Source organism: Miscanthus floridulus, unplaced genomic scaffold (assembly GCF_019320115.1).
Source record: "Miscanthus floridulus cultivar M001 unplaced genomic scaffold, ASM1932011v1 fs_377_2_3, whole genome shotgun sequence".
Lineage (NCBI taxonomy): Eukaryota > Viridiplantae > Streptophyta > Magnoliopsida > Poales > Poaceae > Miscanthus > Miscanthus floridulus.
The window spans coordinates 33,958-40,000 of record NW_027096678.1 but is presented as its reverse complement, the minus strand read 5'-3'; the positions used below and the strand labels follow the sequence as shown (position 1 = coordinate 40,000).

Here is a 6,043-nt window from a genome sequence, read left to right as displayed (position 1 = left end):
AGAGTTTATCCCAGATTACACATATATTTGGGTTCAAAAGCCTGAGGATTAAATAGGTGAATGGATGCAAATCTCCGCGGATCAATCAATGGCAGCATGAAGATTTCCATGAATTAGCATGGAGACATCATTGCTATACGTAGATCTCACTGAGCATGCAAGGACATATATAATAAAGTCGATCATATTAGACATTTTTGCCACTCTCCTTAATCTATCTGAGAAAGTATAAACGTATATTCTAGGATGGTGTATTTCTCAAGTCTGGATTAGTTACTTCCTTATGCATGCATGTGAAAATTTACCTTTCCAAAGAAAGTGGTGTTTGCCAACAAAGAGGAGTCAATCCAAACTAAGCCCACTGTTTCTACAGAAACCAGAGTTTCCAGCAGCTTTTAATTTAATGTGAGAAGATGTGTAGTAGGAGTTTTTAGTCTTGGAACATAGAGATATATTTCTGCTATGGCGTTGAAGTCCAAACAGCAACAAGCTAGATGTTAGGGATATACTGATCTCAAGAACTAAGGTATCTAGTAGGTACGAGATATCATATACTACAACATATCTTATGACTTGTTGCCATTCAAAACAAAACACAATATGGCCACTAGGTACGGGTTTTAGCCTGATCTTTGGACTTTTTTTAGGCTATTAGCAAGCTCTGACCCTGAAGCACACAAAGCCTAGCTATATAAGCCCATTTACCCATACTCAATGCTTCTCATAACCTGCACTACACCTTCCCAACTGCCCACTCTCTCCATCTCTCATTTTGCCCTAGCTATGAACGGAATGAAGGTGTTCCTCCTCTCCATGGCCTATGGCCAATTACTCGCCGGCGGGGCAGGGTGCACCGGTGATGATCCAAGCCGCCGCCCATGGGACCCCAAGGCGGTGCACGATGCCAACGATGACGGCCCAGTACTGCACATGATTAACGACCCTATTCGGGACAGGCCTTACCGGTGCCCAGTCTGCCACCGCCACTTCCCGACCTTGAAGGCTGTTCATGGCCACTATCGCATCCACAACTGATGCTGGTGTTGGCTTAGCTTCTGTATGTAACGAGGCCAAATCGTTCAATTAATAATAACTACAAAAATTTAAGCTACCATATGTTTTATGTGGTCGGTGGTGTTCTCTCGGCTCCTATCACTACTGGATTCAGGCGCTTTGCCGGGTGCCGAATGCACCCGGCAAAGGCTACTTTGCACTCGGCAAAGCCTTTGCCAGGTGCAGCACTCGGCAAAGAGCCTCCGGCAAAAAATTAGTCGGCAAAGATTTCTTTGCCGGGTGCTTTTTATCGGGCACTCGGCAAAGACTTTACCGAGTGCAAACCCGGCACCGGCAAAGAAAAGTGGTCGTTACGGCGCCGGCTCCGTCATCCCTTGCTTTGCCGGGTGCCATGTCAGAGGCACCCGGCAAAGATTTTTTTAATTTTTTTTTCAAATTTTCTTTGCCGGGTGCCGTGCCGGGAGGCACCCGGCAAACCATTTTTTATTTTTTTTTAATAATTTCTTTGCCGGGTGTCGCACCGCGTGGGCACCCGGCAAAGATTTTTTTCTTTTTTTCGTAATTTCTTTGCCGGGTGCCAGATCATGGGGCACCCGGCAAAGAATTTTTTTTTTTTTGAAAAAACTTTGCCGGGTGCCCTGGCCCTGGCACTCGGCAAAGCTGGGAATTCCTTTCAGAGAATTCCCAGCTTTGCCGAGTGCCAGGGCCAGGGCACCCGGCAAAGCCTCAAAAATTAATTTTTTTTATTTTGTTTTTTGATTCTATAATCACAAACACAGCATATAAAAGATATATATCACATCTGAAGCATCACAAAGACAATATAGCATATATATATCACATCCATCTCATCACAAACTCAATACCACACATATATATCACATCGCGAATACAATACCTCACATACACGACATCACAAACATAATAGGTCCAATTACCATCGAAACAAGTCGATAGTGGATCACAGTGCATCACATGTCCATCAAGCGGTGAAAAAGAGATACAAACTAAAGGTGGGGAGGAAACTGAGTGCCTGGTGAAGGAAACTCGGCACCGCCTGCTTGCGCCTGAGATGGGTCATTCGAACCCGCCGACGGAGGCTGCATAAAGGACAAGATATTCAGGCGCTTAGAGTGGGTCATCTAATGAAAGCACTAGTCGAAGCAATATGGATTCATACTCACTGGACTAGCTACAACTGGCGGCGGCGCTGGAGCGAACATCGGCATAGGTACACCGTTCACTTGCCCAAAGTTCTGTAGGAACATCGTAATCTCCGCCAGCTGCTTGGCCTGTCTCTCCCGCTCGGCCCGCTCGGCTTGTCTTTCCCGCTCGGCCACCTCGGTCCTCGCCGCCAGGTCCCGCAGCTCCTGAGCCATCCTTTCGTTATCGGCCTGCAACATTTCAATCGAATGTTTTAGTAATGTAAAGGTAACTAAGTTATGTAAAGATCAATGTACGAAGAGTTAAACTGGACTAACCTGGAGTGCGTCGACCCGCTGCTGTGAAGGGGACGGCCGTTGGCGTATGGCCGGGCCTCCGCTCGGGGTACTTGCTCGGATCTGGGAGAGGGAGGGAACAGAGCCGGACTCGAGGGTGCCATCGCCAAGCCAGTACCGCCCATGCTTCTTGCCCTGTCCGATCCTCATGACAGTCATGCCATCAATGTCGTCGGTGCTCGGATCCCAGTCTGGCCCCTGGACCGACCTTGCGTCCGACGCGTAGGAGCTGATGCGGGTGTGGGCGCTCGGGTTGCTGTACGACTCGGGTGGGTCATCCGGGCTGAAGGTGACAGCGGAAGTCGCCTTTCCCTTGCGGGCCAGTCCATACGCCATGAACGTGGACAAAGGCTGGCCACCATGCGACGCCGACTGCGAGAAAGACAACAAGATGATTAGAAGTAACATGCAGAATGGAGCGTCAGAATACTAAAAATGAATTCACGTACCCAAGCTTGCTTGTACGCGCCGAGGCTGCGGCTGCCTTGGTGGTGTGTGGGGCCTGTCGCCTGCAAAGCCCGCTCCCGGTGGGCTTCGTGTTCCTGGATATAACCCTCTGTGAACCACCTGTCCACGATCATCTCCCAGCAGTCGGCAAAGGACTCGCACCACCATGGAATCATCTACATGTCATAAAGAATTTGAGATGTAAGACGACCAAATGAAAGCTACTTAATCTCAAAACGAATTAGTATTATTCTTCTTCATTTACCTCAATGTACTGTTCCCGGGTCAGAGGCATCTGTCTTGCCTGTGTCTTGCTGACTTTCTGACCACGTCGCGTGGCGTAGTACTTGATGATGCAAGTGAGGCGCTCCTCGTAGTGCATGTCGCTGATGCGTTTCCTGGCACTTTTCACCAAGTTCTTCTCCGCCCTCTCCTCCTGTCCCTCTTCACACCTGAAAAAAGTCTGCAGACAGACACAATGTATCAATTCATTATGTCAAAAAGTGCCAAATGAATGCGATGTATTGATCAAATTTGTGCGAACGAGACTTACCCAGAACTCTCTCCTGACCCGCTCCTGCTTGTCTTCATAATCTGCGTCGGGGGCAGATTTGTAGTGGTCCCACGATTTGGCCGGCCCCACAGTCCCCTTGTATGTGACAATGCCGGGGTAATAGTGCCTGCACAGAAGCCCCAAGATGTGGTTGGGGTTGCGTGAGTCACCAGGCGACACAACCTCCCAGTGCCTGCACAAGTCATTAACAAACATTATTAGTTTCTCTGACAATTTTCAACAGGTTATATGAAGTAGCTGTGATTAAATCTAAAGTTAGTTACCTGTGGACCCACCGGGTGTAGTTCTCTGACAATTCTCATACGATCGGCTTCACCATGGTGGACCCACCGGGTGTAGTTCGGCATAAACCCATTCTTGTGCAGATGTGTACCCATGAGTTCCTTGTCTAGCATTCTCCTGTTACCACACTTGTTGCAGGGACACAAAGCCATTTTTGGGAATTTTGCGGCCTTGCCAAATGCACGATTCAAGAAACGATCGGTCTTCTGCATCCATTCATAGCTGGCATCACCCTGACTTGTCCGGCCCGTGTACATCCACTGACGATCCTCCATCCTCTAGCATATATAACATCACCACAGGTGACCATCAATTGCATCTACGCGGTGTCCCTACTCTCTAATAGGTGAGGATAGGTCCTAATCCCACCCGCGGATGCATAGATGAGGTTAGTTTCCATGCTCCGCTCCTTTCCGAGACGGAATTTCGGCAGCACCTCCCCGCCGTTCTCCTGATACACGTCCTACAAGGGAGAGTGTGTATCCGGAGAACAACGGAGAGGTGATGCCGAAACACCGTCTCGAACCGGAGCGGAGCATGAAAACTAACCTCAACTACGCATTCGCGGGCTGTCCAAAAAGCGTGGACAATCCGAAATAGATACGGTCGCAGATATGCAAAGGTCCGCATATCTCCGACCGTATCTCTTTCGAACGGGAGACACCTAACTAGGTTACGCGACCAAAAACCACATACGGATAGAGGGGTTATACCTAGGGTGGCGGCGAGGTCCGGGTAGCGGGGCGGTGGAGAGTCGGTGCAGTGGCGAGTCGACGCGGTGCAGGAAGACCCACAGCGCCGACGAAGACGATCGGGGTCGCCGAGTCCCTCCCACAGGTCCTCCTGCAAAAAAGGGCAAAAATGGTTAGTGTCGACTCAAAATTTCGGCAGCACCTCCCCTGCACGGGGAGGTTCCCAAAACCTGCAAAAAACATGACACGAAGGCCACCAACCACATATATACCAAACATGGCACGAAGGCCAACAACCACATATATACCAAACATGGACACAAAGGCCAACAACCACCAATATATCAAGAGGAGCCATGTACTTTAGTTCTCTTTCCATACACATAAAAGTATTGAAGTAGTACAACAACAATTACTACTAACCCTACAACTACTACTAACACTACTACTAACAACTACTTAACTACTAACAATGCTAATAGTAAGAACTACTTAACTATTAACAACTACTACTACTAACCACTACTACTTACTAACTACTACTATTTACTAACCCTACAACTAACACTACTAACTACTACAACTAACACTACAACTAAAACTACTAACTACTACTACTAACACTACAACTAACTACTACTAACACTACTAACTACTACTACTACTAACACTATAAGGGTAGGGCTTACCTTGGCGGCAAGAACGGCAAGAGCGAGGGCCGGCGACGACGGCGGGGATGACCGCAGCAGCGCGAGGATCAACGGCCGGTCCGAACGGCGCGGGGATCGACGGGCGGTCGGGTCGACACCTTCCTCTTCTTCCTCCTCCCCCTTCTCTTTCTTCCTCTTCTTCCTCCTCCCCTTCTCTTTTTTCCTCTTCCTCCTCCCCTTTTTTTCTTCTTCTTCCTTCCTCCTCCCTTCTTCCACCTACCTCCTCTACTGCTGGCCGGCGGCGGGAGGAGCCCGGCGGCCAGACAACGGGCAGCCGGCCTCGTCGGGGACGGCCAGCGAGGTGGGGCCGCGTGGCCGCCGCGGCCGGCGAAGCTGGGGCGCCGGGGCCAGGCAGGAGCGCCGGCCGAGCGCCGGCCGGGCCGAGCACCGCCGGGGTCGTCGGGGCGGGGCCACGGCCGTGGGGCCGCCGGATCCGGGCTGGGGCACCGGCCGGCCGCCGGGGCGAGCGCCGCCGGGCGTGGGCGCGGCTCGCGCGGGTGCTGGGCCGCCGGTGCCGGCGCCGCGTGGTCGCCGGGACTGGGCGCAGAGCAGCGAGGCGCGGGCGCGGCTGACCGGCGAGGCGCGGGCGCGGCTGACCGGCGAGGCGCGGGCGCGGCGGGCGCGGCGGAGCGCGAGGGCGGCGGCGGCGGCAGCGGACAGCAGGCGCGGGTCGGTCTGCTGGGGGTTGGGACGGGCCGGCCTTTTTAGGCATGCGCCTTTGCCGGGTGCCAGGTGACGACGGCACCCGGCAAAGAATTTTTTTAATTTTTTTTTAAATTTCTTTGCCGGGTGCCACGCCGTTAGGCACCCGGCAAAGAATTTTTT

General features: G+C 51.6%; 1 long non-coding RNA gene across 1 annotated transcript; it reads right to left on the bottom strand.

Moving 5' to 3' along the window:
* Nucleotides 1-3,885: 3,885 nt before the first annotated feature.
* LOC136531599 (uncharacterized) lies at nt 3,886-5,582 on the bottom strand. The gene is made up of 3 exons (XR_010778063.1): nt 5,198-5,582; nt 4,530-4,659; nt 3,886-4,094 (listed from the first exon to the last, which is right to left on the bottom strand). It is a non-coding gene; the product is annotated as an uncharacterized lncRNA (long non-coding RNA).
* Nucleotides 5,583-6,043: the final 461 nt, after the last annotated feature.